This window comes from Narcine bancroftii, chromosome 12, assembly GCF_036971445.1.
Source record: "Narcine bancroftii isolate sNarBan1 chromosome 12, sNarBan1.hap1, whole genome shotgun sequence".
In the NCBI taxonomy this organism is placed as follows: Eukaryota; Metazoa; Chordata; class Chondrichthyes; order Torpediniformes; family Narcinidae; genus Narcine; species Narcine bancroftii.
This window is the reverse complement of record NC_091480.1, coordinates 7,943,487-7,965,171: the sequence shown is the minus strand read 5'-3', so window position 1 is coordinate 7,965,171 and position 21,685 is coordinate 7,943,487. Positions and strand designations below refer to the sequence as shown.

Below are 21,685 nucleotides of genomic sequence, written 5' to 3'. Positions count from 1 at the left end.
AACAAGTCCCACAGACTTATGACCCTCTGACTAAATAACATTTTTATGCATTAATATAAGTAATTTATCTAGATTTAGTTCTGCATTTAGTTTGTGTTTTGTCATGTTGTTTTTGCAATAAATATTTTGTTTATTTTTAAAAAATCCCTGATAACAGAAGGACTCTGGACTGTGGTCCTTCCCCGCAGGGCCCACACATTGGCTGCACCCAGGCCTCAGCACTTAATTCTGCAGCCTGAAATGTGCCAGTCGTCAGCGTTCCCTCACCAACATCTCCGTCCGCTGAAAGACCAACAGGTTTTGGGCAGGCTAAGGGTACAGGAGTACGTGCTGAGGGAAGCGCTGAGCCAATGCGAGGGCGCTAAGGGGAAGAACCACAGTGTGGAGTCATAAGGACTCAATACCCCACCTGGTGAAGGTGAGCATGCCAAAAGTCCTCCTCAGCACCCTGTCCACCTGAATCGCCACTCTCCAGGAGCCCTCTGAAGACTGAAGACAGTAAAAAAAATGTTGATGCCTCATTTCTGTTCCTCTATCCCTATCCCTGCCTCCACATCAGATGATAATCTACTTTGAAGGATATACGTCTGAAACCAATGATAAGTCTGGGTTTTAATAAAGAACAGATCGCATACAAATTGAGTCACTTCATTATTGGATTATAAATGGAACTCTTCAGTAATGTTAAACTCTTTCTTACCATACGGACTTAAAATAAGGTTTAAACAAAATGAGTCTGTTGAATAATTTAAATCCTAGGGGACACTCAAATTACCTCATTAATAGAAAAGAATATGCAAGGATGTGGTATTTTTTCAAAGGTGAAGCCAAAATTTAATGACTTAAGTAATGTAAGACTGTTCGTGGATTTTTTAAAAAGTTTTAAGTAAACTGAAAGTATGTCATTAAAATTACGAGGGGGAAATTTTTGCTGGCTGTTAGTATTTAACTTTTTCGAGAGTTTGCTTCACCTCACCAACCAAGTATGCAATCTTCGACTGAAGTCACTGCTGTCCTCGTTTATAGCCTTCCTGAATGCCAAAACACAGGGGTGTGATGTCCGACCACTCCAAGGGGCAATTGTGTCTCAGCTATCTCCTCAATGAAATCATTCTCCCCTTGCTCGTTGTTTGAAGTTCCAAACCAAAAACAGAATATGATGGAAAACCTCAGCTTGTGGGGTGGTAAAGAGAGATCTGGGGTTTCACATTCACGACCTCTTATTAGAGCAGTGGTTCTCAACCTTTTTCTTTCCACTCACATCCCCCTTTAAGTAATCCCTATGCTATTGGTGCTCTGTGATTAGTAAGGGATTGCTTAAGGTGGTATGTGGGTGGGAAGGGAAGGTTGAGAATCACTGCTCTAGACCCAATTGTTACTGAAATATTTTGCTTGAGAAAAATTGTCATTGGCCCATTTCCTTTGGAGTTATGGAACCGTGCACATAACGAGTCAATGAGGGACGATTAAAACAATGGTTTTCAAACTTTTTCTTTCCACCCACATACCACCCTTACTAATCACAAAGCACGGATGGCACAGGGATTACTTAAAGTGGGATATGAGTGGAAAGAAAAAGGTTGAGAACTACTGTATTAGACCCTGGTGAGAAGATGCAGAAACAGAGAGGACAAAATGTTTATTCTTTCATTATTGATTTGTTTGTTGTTTTTCTTTATTTATTACTATGTGTATGTGTTTTGCATGCTATCCAGGCAAGTCAACACATACTTAAATACATCAGGTAGGGCAACAAGAGAATAAGAATGCAGAATCCAGCAGAGTGGCCACGAGGGACTGTAGACTCCGAGTAGCAGTGGACAGGCGCAGGGCACCAGAAATGGGGAAGGAGGAGATGACCCTACATGGGCGGTGACCATGGCAGCAGACCAGTGAGGGGCTCAGAGGCTGAGGGACCTACACAGGCTGCGGGTTGCTGGAGACTGGGCTTAGGGAAACCTGGTATTGGAAAGGGTGCTGAGGGGAAGAAGGGCTCCCGTCAGGCTTTGGCTGTTGAAGGATCTCCCTATTTGTGTGGTCATTTGAATATGAGGCTCGGATCACTGATGGTTTGAAGTGAGGTCTGTGCAGCTGGCAGAGGCTGCAGGACGAATCCATGGAAACTCCATTACTGACTGTAAGAAGAACTGGGTGACACTAATGGCAGCCCTTTGTCTGCCTGATGGCTGGCAGAAGGCAATTTCATGCTTTGTACTATTACATGACAATAAAGGAATCTTGAATCTATAGTGTTACAGAAAGAGATAAGAGCATTTAAGAGACTCTTAAACAGGCACACGGATGAAAGAAAAATAGAGCGTTATGAGGCAGGGAAGATTTTTTTCTAGTAGATTATATATATATATATATAGGTCAGCACAACATTGTGGGCTGAAGGGCCTGTACTGTGCTCTAATGTTCTATGTTCCAATGCACAGGTCATGATGAGCTAAGGTTTGTGAAATCAAGAGATCATCTTTTCCTAATGAGGGATCCATTCAAATATTTTGCTGTACTATACAGGTTCTCCCCTACTTAACACGGTCCGACTTACGATTTTTCAATGTTACAATGGTTCAAATCTGTACTTTTAATTTCGAATTCCAATCTGTTCCTGTGCTTGCGAGATGCGGAATGCAAATCACCATCCAGGAATTAATTTTAGTTCAATGATTCAAACATTTTTCATGCACGGTTTGCGTTCAGCTGTGTAAAATAAATGTATTCAAAATTTAATTATAAAAAATGGCAGGTGCGGTATTCTTTTTCGATGGATTTTCTGGAACGGAAATTGAGGAACACCTGTAAATGTTACCTTTTAAATACAGTTTGCTGTCGTTCCACATTTGTTCTATGTTGTGTTTGTTTTCACTGGAATAATGGTCCTCTCATTGGTAAAAACTGATGCCCTTTTCTCTATACCCCACACATTGTCTTTGTTACTGTAACACTATGCTCCGAACTCTAGTTTTAGTATTATCAATTTACAATCCTTAACCCTTTGGAGTCTGTGTCCCATTTTTCCAGGTCTACCAACAAGCACATCTACTCTGTGCCCCAGTTTTTCAGGTTTTATACCCAACCACCAGCTTGTTCATACTGTAAAGTGTACCTTTGCAAAGGTTGGGGTAAAAATAGGGGCTTTGCCAAGTTTCAGAAGAAGGAAAAGTACTGGAAGGAAAGGTAAAAACATTCATAATTGTTGTATATCTATGGCTTTGTAGGGTATGAACAGGACAGTGACTGGTCAGATATAATGTGGTATCAGTGACTGAACAGATCAACTAACTTCGATTTACCCATGGACTCAGTCAGGAGTATATGTCATGAAAGCTTAAAAATGGCCAGAGTCCAAAGGGATAAGTATGTGTTGACTTGCCTAGACGGCAAGCCAAATAAAGTTTTCACTGTATCTCGGTACATGTGATAATAAACAGTTCAATGCTATTCAGTTCAATTGAATGCAGAGATCAAGAGCTGTGTTGGTCGGAAGTGGTGCTTCATTCCATGTCGCATCAGATAGGAGGCATCTAACTCTGCCTTTATCCTTCCTCTCAAACAGCCTCCACGGACTCTTCTTCCTGATGGGATTCGTATTTCCTTTATGCTCACAATGCCAGATAATTTCAGCCAAATGCAGCAGATAGAAATCCCAGAAGGTTGTAGTCTTTACTCCAATATCCCTCTCATTGGCAATGCGGGGAAAGGGCTTTAAAGCCAGTACTGCCCTCGGTCACACTTGGTGCACACCAATGCTGAAGCAGGATTCAACCTTATTCTCTGGGAATTTACTTCTCCAGACCCTTCCAGAGTTGCAGGTGCAGAGAAGGCAGACCACCAAATTCGCAGACAGTTTCGAACATTAAAATCCCTGCAGCAGCCGTAACACATCACCATCAATTGTTTTAACGCGGAGATTTGGGATGAAATCATGTATTTCACTGTTCAATCTGATTGAATGGCGGAGCAGGCTCGACGGGCCGGTTGGCCGACTCCTGCTCCTATTTCTTATGCAAGTACGTTGTTTGCCCTGCTGAGTTTCTCCAGCATTGTGGTTTTACTTCAATCTGCAGACCTCTGTGTTTTACTTCTATCCCCTTACATTAAGGTGCACACCTCAAGACTATTTAACTAACAAATGCCATTTGTGAATCTATTCACTGCACATTCTGTGTCTCTTTGTGCCGTTCATAATGGCTAAACTCACAAGCTCATCTACAAGCTTCCTTGTAATTATGGCTTGGAACAATGCCAACTGGCTAATTGTGATTTCAAATCTGTCTCCAAATTGTTCCAAATTGGAACGAAGCACCACCTGAGCAGTGGGAGCTCAGAGGTAGTGGGATTATAGCTGAGAGACCCTACACTAGGCTCACATTTCTACACACCAAGCCAGAGTAACATCAAGTGTGGATATTGAAGCTAATGTGGTCTAATCTGTTTCAGTGAACTCCAACCAACTCAACCGCACCCCACGCCAAGTGAGGAAAGGATCGTTTCAACAAATCAAGGAGAAAGGATATTCATTATTGTGGAATTTCATTGGAAATCGAGCCTAATCTGGTCAACAGTGGCTAATCCCAGGCAGTCACTGGATACCTTTGTTGGTCTCCTCTGTTACTTGTCTCAACTGGTTATTGAATGTTGTCAACTGATTTTGTAAGTGGCCCAATGAATAAATCATGAAGACATTGGAACTACCTCCAGCACCTGGGGAATTGAGTGTGGCTCCTGTCTACATTTAACCCCACCAGCAGTGTGAGTATAAGACAGCTTTAATAAACTAATAGGTACACTCAGAGGTCTTGTCTCTCTGCAAGACGAACCTGGAAGGCTGGACTGTAGTTCTGGACTGCTTTATAGACAAGGTCACTGGGATGACCCCTGGTGACCTAGTGGTGTAATTACATATCACCACAGCTTCTTGTGTGGTTAATCACAGGTTTCCTTAACAAAATCTTTGCATGTCGGAATGAAATCCCTGTTATCCTGTTCCCTCAACCCTGGTACCTTTTGCTTTTTTCTCCCAACCATTTCCCTTATGTGGTCGGGGTGGTGGGGGAGGAGGGGAGCTCCATAGTAGATGCAATCTCACTGGCTCTTCACTCAGCCCAGGATCACCTGGACAACACAACACATACATCCGGCTGCTTTTCATCAATTACAGCTTAGCCTTCAACACCATCATCCCCTCTGTGCTGGTCAACAAAATAAGGGGCCCCTCTCCACAACTGGATTTTTTTCACAACTCAATGAAGGGCTCAACCCTGAAATGTTGATTATGTGTCTTTTATCTTTGCTATATAAACTACACTGAGCTGCATTCTGTTTTTGGCTTTTTTCTTGACTTCCTTATCTGAAGAACCACAGTCAGAACGAATTGGAAACAATGTCTCCTCCTCACTGACAATCAACACAGGCCCACTTCAAGGATATGAGCTTAGCCCATTGCTCTACTCTCCCTACACCCTGTGTGGCTAAGTACAATTCAAATCCCATCTACATATGGGGTCATCGGCAGAATCACAGATGGCAATGTGGAAGTGTGCAAGAGAGAAAGATGTCACAGCAACAGCCTTGCGTTCAACATTAATAAAACTAAGGAATTGATTGTTAACTTCAGGAAGGAGAAACCAGGAGAACACAAACGAGTCCTCATCTAGAGGTCAGCAGTGGAAAGGGTAAAGAATTTCAAATTCCTGGGTATGAACATCTCTGAAGCTCTATCCTGGAGCCATCATGTCAATGCAATCATGAAGAAGGCTCGTCAGCGGCTATACTTCGTTAGGAATTTGAGGAGATTTCGTACGTCACCAAAGACTCCTGCAAATTTCTACAGGTGTATTGACCAGCACCATCACGGGCACCAGCCTCCACTCCATCGAGGACATCTACAAGAGGTGGTGTCTCAAGAAAGCAGCCTCTATCCTCAAGGACCTTCACCAACCAGGCCATGCCCTTTTCACTCTGCTACCATCAGGAAGGAGGTACAGGAGCCTGAAGACAAACACCCAATGGCACAAAAGCAGCTTCTTCCCCTCCACCATCAGATTTCTGAACGGACAATGAACCACAGACATTGCCTCACTTTTCCTTTGCACTAGTTGATTTTTTTTTTTGTAGTGTAATTTATAGCCATTTTTTCACCTGTTACACTGTCGCAAGTCATTCATGACAATAAATTCACATTCAGATTCAGATTCTGATGCTAATTCTGAATGCAGACCAAAAACGCCAAGGAAATCCTTGTTTTCCGGGTTTATTTGCCTGGCCTAGATCACATTGGCTTTGGTGTGTCATCCAACCTACAACGTTTTACAGCACAGAAGCAGGTCCAACTTGTCCATGCTCCTACCTGATCTACTCCCATCTGGCCCCTATCCCTATCTGCATATATCTCTCCAAATGCCTCTGAAGCATTGTAATTGTCCTTGCCTCTCCCATGTCCTCTGACAGATTATTACACACCCACCTCCCTCTGCGTGAAAAAGATGCTCCCTTTAAATCTTTCCCCTTTCACCCTCAAACTATACCCTCTAGATTTAGACTCCCCTAACCCAAGGAAAAGGGCTATGACATTTTACCTTATCAATGCCCTTCATTTTCTAAACCTCTATGAGGTCTTCTCTCAGCCTCCTACACTCCAGGGAAAAAAGTCTCTCCTTATAATTCAAGCCCGGTAACATTCTCATGAATATTGTCAGCAATCTTTCCAGCTTAATGGTATTTTCCTGTAGCTGGGTGACTAGAACTGAGCACCGTGCTCCATGTGTGGTCTCGCTGCAGATGGAACAGGACAGGACAATTGAGTGAAATTCAGGACCTTATTTCATCTTCTCTAACCTTGTCCAGCCTTACATCACTTTGCCCCACCAATCCTGACCTCATGCAGATCTGACCTTCTTAAGTGGGCAAGGAAATATAAGATTTGGGAGTCACTATCTCAGAGGATCTTTCCTGGACCCAACACATGAATGGCATCGTGAAGAAAGCACGTCACCGTCTCTACTTCCTCAGGAGTTTGTGGTGGTTTGGTATGACATCAAAAACTCTGGCAAATTTCTACAGATGTGTGGTGTAAACTGTGCTGACTGGCTGCATCACGGTCTGGTTTGGAGACATCAATACCCTTGAGAGTAAATCCCTGCAAAACATAGTGGTCATAGACCAGGACATCACAGGCAAAACCCTCCTGACCATTGAAAACATCCACAGGGAACGCTGCTGTCAGAGAGCAGCAGCAATCATCAAGGATCCACACCATCCAGCACACGCTCTGTTCTCGCTCCTGCCATCAGGAAAGAGGTCTAGATGCCACAAGACCCGCACCACCAGGTTCAGGAACTGCTGCTCCCCCTCCACCATCAGACTCCTCAACGACAAACTCATTTAAAACCCCTTATTTTAGCGATTGATTTTTATTCTGTCTGTATTTTAGTCAGTTTGTTTACATTTCTTTATTTGTTTACGTGTGCATTGAGTACAGCTTTTTTGCACTTCCAATAAGTAGAAATTCTGCCTGCCCCCCCCCCCCCCCCAGGAAAAGAATCTCAGGGTTGTATGTGATGTAATGTACGTCCTCTGATGGTCAATCTGAACTCTGAACTTTAATTAGAGGCGCAGTATGGAGTTCCAACTGCAACCTGGTCAACCCTGCACCATCCTGACTCCAAAGCTAATGTGTTTTTCTGAAGGTCTGGTGCCCAGACTGCTCTTAGTTTCCAAGAACTTCTTCACTGAAATTTCAGATAAGCAGAAAATCCTGACCTTGGTGACTGCTGGTGGCTGTTCTCCATGACCCTTACTCTGCAGGACATGCCAAATATATTCTAAACCTGATCTGCTTTGTATATAGACACGCTATAAAAATGGTGATTCCTCTGTAACTCACACTACGGGCAGCACACACCAACCTCTCGATCCTTTCATGGAACGGTTAGTGCAACGCAATTACAGCGTATGTGACCTGGATTCGAGTCCAGCGCAGTCTGTAAGGAGATTGTACGTTTTCCCGGTGATGACGTGGGTGCTCCAGCTTTTGCCCACCCTTGAAAAACGTACAGGGCTGTTGTTTAATTTGGGCGGAACGGGTCTCAATGGTTGGAATCGGCTTCAACCGTGCTGGAAAAAAAAAGATCATATTATAATTATGGTAGTACTAAAAACATCTGTGAATACTGGTATGTCACATGATACAGAATGTCATTACAAAATGAATGAAGAAGAAAACATGCCAATTCCACTATTGCAGCTACGTTCCTGCTCTATTCTCTCCCTCTTTCTTTTATTCTCCTCTAGCTCTTTTTTCCCATCTCTTTTGATCTTCTCAGTTTTCCCACTAAGGTTGGGTGAGCAAGAACTAGAGGACATGGGTTTAGGGCGAAAGGGGAGGTTTAGGGGGAACATGAGGGGGAATTCCCTCACAGAAAGTAGTCAGAGTGTGGAATGAGCTGCCAGCTGAAATGGTGAATGTGGACTTGAATTTAACATTTAAGGAACATTTGGATTTGGAATGGGAGGAATATGGTCCGGGCACAGGTTGAGGGACTAGGCAGAGTCGTAGTTTGGCACAGACAAGATAGGCTGAAAGGCCTGTTTCTGTGTTGTAATGTTCTATGGATCTATGGTTCTATCCCCATTTCTCATTCTCCCTCTTTGACGCTCACTTTGAAAAGGAGAATCCCTGCAGAAAATGGCAACCCTGTGATATCTGTCTCTCAGACCAATGTCAGAACATCTTTCAAGAAGGTGAACTCACACAAGGCATCCTGATGGCAGGGCACTGAATTTTTAAAAAAATGTAACTTACAGCTAATTTGCACTATGTTTCCGCAAAACAATGAATTTTGTGACATCCTAATGACAATAAATTCTGATTCGATTCGATTCTCCTCTCATCTTCTCATAATATTTCTCCCTCCCTTGTTTCCTTTCCCTCCATTTCCCTGTTCCCCTCTCCATCATACCTGTCCTCATTCATTCAATCCAGAGGACATCAAGGTAAGGTGAGAGGGAAAAGATCTAGATGCAGAGGGTGGTGGGTGTGAGATAGGTGCCACCCAAGGAAGTGGTCAAGGTGGGGAGTCTTGCAAACACTTTGAGGCAGGTACGTGGATTGGAAATGTTGCAAGAGAATGGGCCAAATGGGACTAGCCTAGGTAGACAACCAGATTGGTATGGACAAGTTGGGCCAAAGGGCTTTTACAACTCTATTAACCTATTTCCTCTCATTAGCCTCTTTCTATTTCCTCTCCCTCTGACCTGAACACTGAATCCTCCTGCTGCCTCTCCCACAAATACCCGCTGGCCTTCGTTGTACCTGAGGAGTTCACCATACCTATTCCCACTGGGAGCACACTTCCTCTGCTCTCCCCTGTGAATTCATGATCATATATTCATGTCAGTCATTGTCACTCTGCTTGTGTGGAAGAATGTTGTCCCAATGAAAGTTTCCTGGACAGCTCTGTTTAAAGGATAAGTGTAGACCATCCTTCAATCCAAAGAACTGACCCATTTAGTTCTGGCCGAGCCTCATTACTCCCACACTCTCCCTCCACACCCTCCCCCCCCCAATGCTCTTCCCAGAAGTCTCCCCACACTCTCTCCACACACTTCTTTCCGTCCCCTACACGTTCTCCCCCTCCACAAATCACCACACTCTCTGCCAAAGTCTCCCCACACACTCTCCCCAAGCCTCCCCACACACACACCCATATTCTCTCCACACATTCACCCACCCTACACTTCCCTCCAAGTCTCCCCACATATTCTCCCCCAATACACCCAATTCCCCCTCCACACACTGCTCTCAAAATCTCCCCACACAACTTCACACTCTCCCCACTCCCCCAACACTACTCCACTCCACACTCTCCCCTCACCCCATCCTGGCACTGACTGATCCAATTATCATTCTTACAGCGCCACCCCCAACCTAAGTACACAGAAAGAATCCATCTCCCTGATCCACTGCCGGCACTGCATCTGGCTGTGGGTTTTAGCCTGGTCGAGTAGTAAATTGTTGTTCATTCAATAAATGTGTCAAATATTTATGTGTGTAAGATCATTTTTCCAATAAGTCATTTTTAGTGTTAATTTTATTCTCCCCTGTGCCATTTTTACTGATGGATACAGTTTATCAGGTTTATTGAGGAAAGTTCAACATTGTGTCTGTAGAAATCACTGGTTAATCTTACATGATCCACAGTAACTTTCCCAATCAATCTCCCTTCACCTGGCAGCTTTGTATTTCTATAGAACCTCAGGACAATTCAAGACAGGCATGCCAAATGCCCTCTTCCCACTCGGTGACTCAGGTGGACCAGGTGGTGAAGGCAGCATTTGTCACGGACACCCTTGTTGGCCGGTGTGGTGAGTGAAAAGATTGGGACTTCATGGAACAGCTGTACAAAGTGTTGGTGAGACCACACTTGGAGTACTGCATACAGCACTGGACACCAATGAGATACAATCTCACACCATTCTTGTTAAGTGAGAAAATAAGAACTAGGAGCAGGAGTCGGCCATCTGGCCCGTTGAGCCTGCTCCACCATTCAATGAGATCATGGCTGATCTGATTCCCATAATCCCTTAATTCCACTACTTTGTAAAAATCTATCCAACCTTGTCTTAAATGTATTTACTGAGGTTGCCTCTACTGTTTCAATGGACAGTGATTTCCACAGGTTCACCCCCCCCCCCTCTGGAAAAGCAGTTCCTTCTCATTTCTGTCCTAAATCTACCACCCTGAATTCTGGTCTCCTCCACCAATGGAAACAACATACCCACCTCTACCTTATCTCTGCCTTTCATAATTTTATGTTTCTATGAGAACCCCTCTCATTCTTCTAAATTCCAACGAGTACAGTCCCAGATGACTCAATCTCTCCTCCATCTTCTCTCTTGGAATCAACCTGGTGAACCTCCTCTGCACCGCCTCCAAAGCCAGTACATCCTTACTCAAGTTACACACCAGTGTATGAAGACTGTCTCACATAGTTCCTTGGTTACACAGCAGTGTGGAGACAGTCTCACACCATTTCTGGTTTAAACATCCGTAATCTGTGGACTCAGGCATTGATGGTGGCCAACACTAACTATTGCTGGAGTTGCTATTGAATCCAGGGGTCAAATGGAAAATGAAAGATTGCTGTAGTGAGCATTTAATAGTCAAGGTGGATGTTCACTGGGATCTAATGGAATGCTGGGGAAAGATGATGCATTGAATCTACTGCAGTAATTAATGCAGTTGATCATGTTCTTGCTTGAAGAGGGAAAATTGTGGGATCAGATTCCATCCTCATATTGGTGCCTGCAATTGTAAACCAGCATTTCCGTTGTGTGCACATGCGGTGCTGCTCAGAGAAATGTCACCTTATGGACGGGACATTAAATCAAAGCCTTTCCTGCCTCTTAGATAATGCCACAGAGTCCCCGGGTGCCAGGAAAAAAAATGTTTCAATGAATTGAATTGTTTATTGTTGTGTACACAAAGATACAGTCAAGAGCTTTCAAGGCAAGTCAATTCATTCTTAATTACAGATGGTAGTGCAATAATAAAATAAAAGTATGGGGAGTTGTGTTACAGTAAATCACAGAGCGCAGGGTGCGGTGTTACAGTGAGTCCCAGAGGGCAGGGTGAGGTGTTACAGTGAATCACAGAGCGCAGGGTGAGGTGTTACAGTGGGTCAGAGTGCAAGGTGTGGTGTTATAGTGGGTCACAGAGCGCAGGGTGAGGTGTTACAGTGGGTCAGAGTGCAAGGTGTGGTGTTATAGTGGGTCACAGAGCGCAGGGTGAGGTGTTACAGTGGGTCAGAGTGCAAGGTGTGGTGTTACAGTGGGACAGAGCGCAAGGTGCAGTGTTACAGTGGGTCACAGAGCACAGGGTGCGGAGTTACAGTGGGTCACAGAGCGCAGGGTGCGGAGTTACAATGGGTCACAGAGCGCAGGGTGCGGAGTTACAGTGGGTCACAGAGCGCAGGGTGAGGTGTTACAGTGGGTCAGAGTACAAGGTGCGGTGTTACAGTGGGTCACAGAGCGCAGGGTGCAGAGTTACAGTGGGTCACAGAGCGCAGGGTGAGGTGTTACAGTGGGACAGAGTGTAGGGTGGGGTGTTACAGTGAGTCACAGAGTGCAGGGTGGGATTTACAGTGAGTCCCAGAGCGCAGGGTGAGGTGTTACAGTGGGACAGAGTGGAGGGTGCGGTGATATAAAGACAAAGTGCAGAATATACACGAAAGAACAGTTATACAGCACAAGCCCAACATCTTTTACCAATGGAGTCCATTTAAGAGTCTGATAACAGTCAGAATGAAACTGTCCCTGAATTGGAGGTTTGTGCTTTCAAGCTCATGTTTCTTCTGTCTGATGGAAGGAGACAGAGAGGAGAGGTGATCAGGATGGGACAGGGTCCTTGAATATTTTTGCTGCTATCCCGAGACAGCACGAATTCAGATGGAGTCGATGGAGGTGGGGTGGGGTGGTGTTTCCGTGATGGCCTGAACTGTGTTCACAAAGCTCTGCAGTTTCTTGGGGTCTGAGTCTGAGTGGTTCCTTTCACACTCTGTGGCGCATCCGGATAGGGTACTTTTTGAGGTGCATCTGTCAAAGTTGGTGTTGACCTATCATGACCACTCTTCTGTGTGTCGTTCAGTACTGCAGTGTCCACATTTCCACAACATTTTATGCTCTGTAAAGAGCCTTGCAATAAGTTGAAGCTTGTGAAGCACCATGGAAGTGCTGGCCTTTTGCTTTAAATTCCTGATCCATGCTCCTGGTGATATTATATATGTATCCAGGCAAAGAATTCCAAAGGACTCACAGTGGTAGCAGCACCATGCAAGTTGGCTCACATGTTTGATAGCTGCCTTCATCAGCTGACTGTGCTCAGAGCAGCAATAGCACATGGCTAAAAGCACAGAAATGCGCAGGTCTTGCAGTGTCCATACGAGGTAAAGATATCTAACCGATGTTTCAGGCCTGAGCCCCACTTAAAGGTATAAGTAAAAAGTAGGAGGTGCCTGAACTAAGAGGCTGGGGAGAAGAGAAGAATGGATAGGTGGAGGAGCACAGACCAACAGACAAAAAGTGTTGATCAGCTAAGGATGGGACACAGGAGAGCAGAAAGGTGAGAATTGATAGGTGGATGAAGGGGTTGATTTTGGCTCTGCGGAAGCAGAGGTGGGGACAAGGAGACGCAGGGAAAAGGGAAGAGAGAGAGAACCAGAGGAAGGGAGACATAAGGAAAAGAGGGGTTAACAGAAACCAAAGGGTCCATGTTAATGGGATGGCTAGCATGGATAAGATGGGCCAAAGAACCTGTTTCCGTGTTCGGTGTCTCCATGGTGTAGGGCAAAAATTCAAACTGAGTTCAAATCAGACGCACAGAATGGGTGAGAATTCTATTTGACCGCAGGGGTCAAGGTAAAATGTCCGTGTTCCTATCCAGGGGTTGACCACACTATTAATGAACCAATGAATGTTGGTTAAGATGACAAGGGGACATGTGAGGCATCGGCTGAAGTTTTGAGATTGGAGTTTTAAAGGGGATCTGAGGCATAGGGGGTTTTCTTTGGACAGGGAGGATTTTTGATAACTGGAAATTGGTGCCAGAGGAGACGGGTCAGATATAATTGAGAGGTATTTAGATAAATAGAGAGGATGTGGTGCTAATGAAGGAAAATTGCTTTAGTGCAGATGGACAAAGAGGTCAGCCTGCAGATGGGGGCTGTTTCTGCAACTGTAAACTATAATTCTAATTATTTAGCAAAACTCCCAATTGAAATGAGCTGCAGAGAATAGTGGGACTTTGTGCTTTGCATTAAAGATTTGGGCTTCACGGTTCTGTATCTGATTTGGATTAGGTGTCAATGTACGTAGTCATGCCAGTCTAAAGTTTCAACATTGCTTGTTACACGAGCAAGCATCATGTTCTCTGGAATATTATGTTTCCTGGATGGTGATCAAGAACCTGGTCAGGTGGTGCCAGAACATCAACCTTGCTCTCAACATCATTAAGGACAAAGAGCTGTAAAAAAAATTGAGGGACCAGGCACTTGTCCACATTGATGGGGCAGAACCTTCAAGCCCCTGGGAAACCATGTTGCAGAGGACCACTCCTGGAGCCAGAACCATGAAGAAGGCACACCCAAGCCTCTACTTTCTAAAAAGTCTGAGGAAATTTGGCACATGGCAAGATACTCTGTGGACTGTGGAAAGTATATTAACCGGTTACATCACAGCCTGGTTTGGGAATTCAAGGGTCCAGAAACACAGAGTGCTGCAGAAGGTAGCAAACACAGCCAGGTCCATCACAGGTTCTGACATCTGTGTGAGACACTGTCTCAAGAAGGCAACCAACATCGTACAGGACCCCCATCACCCTGGTCACAATCTCTTCTCACTGCTCCCTTCAGGCTGAAGGTACAGAAACCTGAAGACCAGCACCTCTGAGCTCAAGAACAACTTCTTTCCAACTGCTATCAGACTCTTACACCTTGCCTTGGTACACTAATCAGGGTCTGCTCTGATTCCACAAAAGGACCGATTGCACTGATGCGTCACTTTTTTAACACTAGAATTACTGTGAATATGGATTATCTAACACGTTTATTGTTCCTTTATTATAATTCAATAAATTTACAATCAGTTTTACTTTACCAGTACCTGTTTGGCTGCAGCAAATAAGAATTTCTGTGCAGCCATGCATTGTACTCTGTATATGACAATAAACTCATCATTATTAACATTAATTGGCCTATATTCGTTGGAACTTAGGAGAATGAGGAGGGATCTCATTGAAACATTTTGAATGTTGAAAGGCGTGAACAGAGTAAATGTAGAAAGGGTATTTCCCACAGTGGGAGAGTCGAGGACAAGAGGGCACAACTTCAGGATTGAAGGATGTCCACTTAGAACAGAGATGTGGAGAGATTTGTTCATCCAGAGGGTGGTGAATCTGTGGAATTTGTTGCCATAGGCAGTTGTGGAAGCAGGTCATTGGGTGTATTTAAGGGAGAGATTGATAGGTTCTTGATTAGCCCAGGGCATCAAAGGTTATGGGGAGAAGGCCAGGCAGTGGGGCTGAATGGGGAAATGGATCAGCTCCTGATTAAATGGCAGAGTGGACTCTATGGGCTGAATAGCCTAGTTCTACTCCTATGTCTTAACATTCCTGCCCCAAGCAGTGACACCACCTGCTCAACATAGCCAACGTAGATTTTCTGTCTAGTGTCAAATTGGTGTTGAGGGAAACAGCTGTACACAATGAAATGCTGCGGGATGTCTGAGGAACACATTAATTCCAGCTAATCTACAATGCAGACACAAGAGAATGCAAACTCTGGAATCTGGAGTAGAAATAAATCTGCTGGTGGTAATCATGATGGGATCGAGGTGCATCAGAGAGCGGGGTGGGGGGGGGGAGGTATTTTCAACATTTTATGTTGAGATTCTACATCAATATGCGGCTTGAGAAGGTAGCTGGCATAACAAGGGCTGGGCTTGGTGGTGATGCTGCTGGAATGGATTCACATCCTCCTGGTCCACTCAACAATGACACTGGACAGCAGGAAGGAGGTATGGGTTCATCTTTCCCTCTAGGAAGAAGTAATTCCCTCTGGAAATCACACTCCTTCCCTCTGTGATTCAATGTCCTGCCCTCCAGAAATTACTGTCCTACTCCCTGGGATTCATTTTTCTTCTCCTTGGGGAATCATTGCCCCCCCACCGCCCCCAACCCCTGGTAATCACTGTCCACTCCCTGGGAATCACCATCCTGTCCTCTGGGAGTCATCGTTCTTCCCCCTGGGAATCACTGTCCTTCCCTCTGGCAAACAATGATTTAATTTTATTTGGAGTAATTTTATTTATTCATTGACATCTAATATTAAACTCTACGCTGCAAATATTTCCATTCCCTCTCTGATCCAGCAAGTGGCAACACCCCTTCTCCATCATCTGCAGATGTATTTACAGACAGTCCCCGGATTACAAATGTCCAACTTACAGACAACTTGAGGACTATGTACAGCTTCAGCGGTTCGTCGGCTCAAGTAAGGAGAACACCATCCACCATTTTAAGTTGGATCACGTCGCCTTGCTTGATGCCTATTTCAAGAAATTGACTCCAGTAATTTTTTATGCATAGAAATGCCAAATATAAACTATATACTAAAACAAACATTTGACTAACTGACTCTAAATGTACCTGTTCCAACTTACCTACAAATTTGACTTAAAGACAGACTTCAGAATGGATCTCGCTCGTAACCCGGGGACTCCCTGTAATTCGTGGGCTTTAAAGTTATGACGGGTTTGAAACTCGGCTTCGTACCAATGGCTCACATTTTTTCAGTCTGAATATTACATCCACAAAACATTTCAATTTTCCTTTATAATTGCAGAGTTTATGTGAGGGAGGTTGAATTTAATAATAGGAACCGAGGTAAATAATTAAAACCCGCAAGCCCAATGACTTGAGATATGTCTTCATTAATGTGTCTTCAATAACTGAATGACCTCTGGAGATTTTTATAGCTGCAATGGAATCTTCTGCAGAATACAGACCATAAAGCCATTTCCTAAACTGACTCGATAATAATTAATTTCTGTAAGGTTTCATTAATGCCCTATATTTGATTGTACAAAAGTGATATCTGGCTTCGTAGATAAGGCCCAAGGAAGCTGCCAAGACTTTTATCGCCGAGCTCCAAGTGTCCTGGCCAGCTCCTGCAAGCATGCACTGTAATTGTAATTGTCCCTTGTGAGGGAGTTGGAGAGGGAGAACTGATCAGGAGGATTTGATGTGCTGACAGTAAAAACACAGAAATGCTGGAGGAACTCAGCAGGTCTCGCAGCGACTATAGGAGGTAGTGACATTTTGGTCCTGAGCTCTTCTTCAACATGATAGGTTGGAAGAGGGGAGAGGCAGGGGCTGATGGGTAGATGAGGTAGGGGGGAGAAACAGTCTGGAGATAGAGGAAGGTGGGCGATGGGAGGAAACATGTCAGGGAGGGTTGATGGAAACTGATGGGAGAGGGAACAGGAAGGATAAGCCAAGGGAGAAGAAACCTGGTCAGATGGATGTGATGGAGTGAAGGACAGGTGGAAGCAAGTTGGGGGAGGGTAATGTCATGCAACGGGGAGAAGGGGAAGGTGGATAAAAAGAGAGAGCCGAGGCGGAGTGTTGGGAGTGGTGCAGGAATACTGGGGGAACGGGTCACCTGAAATTGGAAGATTCAATGTATACATCATTGGGCTGTGGGCAAACAGAACACAAGGTGTTGTCCTAGTTCTTCAAATTCAGATTTCTCAAAATCAAGTTCAGGTTTAGAGTTAGAGTATATACGTGACATCACGTACAAGCCTGAGATTCTTTCTCAGCAGAATTATCACTTACTGGTGGGGCAAAAATCTATACTCAAGAAGATACGCATACCTGTAAACAAATAAAGAAATATAAACAACCTGACTGTGATACAGAGAGAAAAAAAGCCAAAAGTAGAGTTCTTAAATGAGTCTCTGATTGAGTTTGTTGTAGAGGAGTCTGATGCTGGAGGTGTAGCAGCTGTTCCTGAACTTGGTGGGGCGAGTCTTGAGCCAAACCAAGGCCATGTGTAAACTGGAGTAGCAACACCTAATATTCCGTATGGGCATTCTCCCTCCCCTAACAACTTCTCCAGTTCCTGCTAGACCACTCCCCATTCTCCCTCCCTCCCTTCCCCATCCCTCTTTCTCCTTTCCTCCTTCTCTCCACCCTCTTCCCTCTCCAATCACAGAGCCATTGCCCTCTCCCCCAGTTTGCTGGGGTGCCCTCCCTCCCTAATTCACCTATTACCTCCTGCCGGTGGGATTGTGCTTCACCACCTGCACTCCCCCCCCCCTCCATTTTATTCAGGCCCTTCCTTACATTTGGCTTGTACCTTGATGAAGGCCTCAAGCCCAAAACGTTTGTTAATGCCTCTTTACCTTTGTTGTATAAAGTGCACGATTTGACCTGCTGAGATTCTCCAGCGTTGTGTTTTTACTTCTGTACAAAAGAGACTGTTCCACATTGTTGTATAATCCATATTATGAACCTACATAGAAATAAAGAGTGTCATTAAAATATAAAAACTCTTATGAAAGCTGCAGATTTATGACTGTGTCAGATACTGCACTCTATGACTTGGTAAGTCTGGGAGCCATTTCTGCTAACTGCTTAATCTTATCCTTACATACAGGTGTTCGTGTAATAATCTCAAGTGGCTACGTTCTCACACATGCTGGTAATAAGGAAAAGTGAAAGACAGCAGGTAGTAAAACCAAAGTTCCCTCAACGTCTCATTAAGTAAAAGGATCTAAATTGTGTCTCCAGATTAAGCCCTATGTCTGTTCATCTCGGGCAAGTCATTTCATTGGAATGGCAGGTGGGGAGTGAGAAGTGGAGGAGGAAAAGGAGACGTGAAGGATGGAAAACTGTGGGTACAGGCCCCTCTCTGACACCTTTATTCTGAACAGATAGTTAAAACTCAGAAATGCTAGAGGAACTCAGTAGGTGAGGCGGCGACGATAGGAGGTCAAGATATATTAATGAAATTTCGGGTCTGAGCCCTTCCTCAAGGTGTGAGTGAAAATCGACACGTGTCTGAATTAAAGGCTGGGGAGAGAAAGGGGGGAGATTGGGGGGTGGGTTGGGGGGGTAGTGCAGACCAACAGTTCATTGGATAAGATAGGAGGAAAGGCGAGAATTGATTTGGGTCTGTGAAAGGAGAAGGGGGGGGGGAGAGAGAGGAAAAGAATGATAGAGAACTATTAGGAGACAAGGAAGAAGTGGTGGTGGGGGGGTGGACGGAGATCAACGGAAATCAGAGGTTGATGTTTATGTCATCTGGTTGGACGTTCAAAAACTCGCTCAGCAAGGTGGGGGGGAGTGGTGGTGCCTACCTACCTGCCATGAACCACCTCCGTGCACCACCGTCACTCTTCCCCCTCCTTCTGAGGTAACAGATAAACATGCTGCTTATATTGCATGGAGCCTTGTGACGCCAGTGCTGCGGATGGGGGGTGGGGGCACAATAACTCAGAGGGTGTCCAATGCCCATGAATGACCCCCTTGGTGCTGGCTGTGATCACGTAGGAACTTGTAGAAACTTTAAATTAACTTGTATTGAATTTAGAATGTTTAATTGCATAATGATGGTGACACATTGCGTTAGTTGAACTGACCTAAAAATGTTTTGCCGCTGATTTTCATTTGCACTCAGCATCTGATGCTTCTCGTGTCAGTATCCAACAATAGTCGGCCGGCAGTCATGGATTCCAGTTGCTTTGATATCACTTTTCTCTCTTTTGTATACATATCCTTTTTCCTTGAGTATAGTGTACAGTTACTGATAAGTCGAAAGACCTCCTGGCTGCAGGAAAAAGAATCTCAGGATTGCATGTGATGTCATGTATAGACTCTGATAATAAATCTGATCTTTGAATGAGAGGTCTCCTCACTTGGCTCCTCACATCCTGTTGAGAACAATGAACAACAAAATTAAATAGCAAGGAAATATATTTGTACAAATGGTTTTTTTAATCAGCTCCCTGCTCTTGGATGTTAAACCAAACAAGCTGCAAATCTCCAGAACAGAGATGAGCAATGAGACCGTGCAGAAGATAAGATAACTGGAATTAATTAAACTCATCAGTACCTGAATCAATTCAGCTAAATTTACACATTAAACAATTGAAAACCCCAGTAATTTCCCTAATCAATATCTTTTACCTGAGGGACAGCACAGTGCTCAGGTCTTTGGCCATGTGCTCTGTCGCTGTTACAAATCTAACAAGTGACCAATGTAGGTATTGACAAAACTATTCCAACTAATGAGCTGGAAGTACCTTGTGCTCTCAATAAACTGTCAACGAGTGACAAGCCAAGTCGAGGTTATGAGGGGCTGAGGTAGGGTGGACAGCCAGCACCATTTTCCTCAGTTGCTGAACAGCCATCCTTACTGGTACCCGCATCAATGTTTACCTCCCAACCAACATTATTTTCCTGGCAGATGCTCCTCAAACTGTTGATTTTCTCCAACAGATTATTTGTTGCTTTGTCACATATATGATTTCTGATTTTCTCTCTCTCTCTCTCTCTCTCTCTCTCTCTCTCTCTCTATATATATATACATACACTCACACACACATACACATTAAAAAAACCATATACAACAAAATACCTGTTATCCAGAATTCAAGCAACCGGCAGCCTCAAGAGACCGCCAAAAAAAATACGGAAATTTTAAATTGGCACACCTCGCCATTAGTTTGCCAGTCACCATGCAACACGTAATCTTAAGCCATGGAAAAATTCACCTATCTACTAGTGTGTGTGTGTGTTTTCGAAATACATAATATAGATGTCATATTTATATATAGATTTTTTCTATAGTCTATATAATAGACTCCACTATTTGTAATAATATTTATTTTAATATATGTATATAGGTTCTGTGTAGAGGAGTGGTTCTTAACTTTTTTCTTTCCACTTACATCTCCCTTTAAGTAATCCCTATGCTATCGGTGCTCTGTGATTAGTAAGGGATTGCTTAAGGTGGGATGTGGGTGGGAAGGGAAGGTTGAGAATCACTGCTCTAGACCCAATTGTTACTGAAATATTTGGCTTGAGAAAAATGGTCATTGGCCCATTTCCTTTGGAGTTCTGTAACCGTGCACATAACGAGTCAGTTAGGGACGATTAAAACAGTGGTTTTCAAACTTCGTCTTTCCACCCACATCCCACCTTAAGCAATCCCTTACTAATCACAGAGCACCTATGGCATAGGGAATGCTTAAGGTGGTATGTGAGTTGAAAGAAAGAAGTTGAGAACCACTGGTGTAGATGTATCGTTTGTCTGTGTGTGTTTGCAATATTTTGCACTGAGGACTGGAGAATGTAGTTTATTTGCATTGTCCTGGTATGATCTGAGGATAATCAACTTGAACATCCCAGTGCTGCCTCTGCTCCATTCATTTGCTGCCATTCCTCCTGCAGTGGCCACCGAGGTTCATGGCAATACTTGTACCTGTAACGCTGCCGCAAAACAATGAATTTCGTGACATGTTCACGACAATAAATTTTGTTTCTTGGTTACATAGGCAGTTGTGGGTGCCTGGGACCAGATGCCAGAAGTGGTGGTGGAAGCAGATACGATGGTTGCAATAAAGAGACTTCTATGCCAACAGATGAATGTGCAGCGAATAGAGGGATATGTATAATGAGGAAGCAGCTGAAATTTAGCTTAATTTGACATCATTATGGAGCAGACTCAAAGGAACACGAGCTGTCTTGCATTCTTCTATGTTCTATTGATGAGATTGTTCTGCACACAGAATATGGAAGGATACAATGTAATAAATCAAATTACACTGCCGACTCATTGCTCATGTTTGCTTCATTCTTACCAATGCACCCCTGTTCCTCTTAATATCTTCAGACTAGTACAGATATAATTCAAGCTAGCAAGGTTTTTTCAAGGCACAAATGAGTCTTTATTTTAAATATAAAACCTTGGAAGTTCTGCCCTCAACCTCACACTCAATGTCATCAAAACCATTTTGACTTCAGGAAGGGAAAACTAGAGGTGTACAATCCAGTGATCAATGGGGGATCAGAGGGTGAACAAATTTAAGTTCTTGGGAGTCACTATCTTGGAGCCAA

At 44.0% G+C, this 21,685-nt stretch overlaps 2 long non-coding RNA genes across 3 annotated transcripts in view; one reads left to right on the top strand and one right to left on the bottom strand.

The window, feature by feature from the left end:
• The window catches only part of LOC138746930 (uncharacterized), a 39,972-nt gene extending 18,625 nt beyond the window's left edge, over positions 1-21,347 (top strand). The window contains exons 1-3 of one of the 2 annotated variants that reach the window (XR_011347193.1): positions 4,452-4,758; positions 18,222-18,293; positions 21,124-21,347. This is a non-coding gene — a long non-coding RNA (uncharacterized lncRNA). Of the gene's footprint in view, positions 1-4,451; positions 4,759-18,221; positions 18,294-21,123 lie in introns of those variants that run through there. The other variant, XR_011347194.1, reaches the window with a different exon arrangement.
• Positions 7,789-21,685, bottom strand: part of LOC138746929 (uncharacterized) — a 30,385-nt gene continuing 16,488 nt past the window's right edge. Inside the window, exons 2-5 of the long non-coding RNA XR_011347192.1 lie at positions 19,207-19,497; positions 17,968-18,077; positions 16,007-16,107; positions 7,789-8,121 (exon numbers count right to left, since the gene is read on the bottom strand). This is a non-coding gene — a long non-coding RNA (uncharacterized lncRNA). The remainder of the gene's footprint in view (positions 8,122-16,006; positions 16,108-17,967; positions 18,078-19,206; positions 19,498-21,685) is intronic.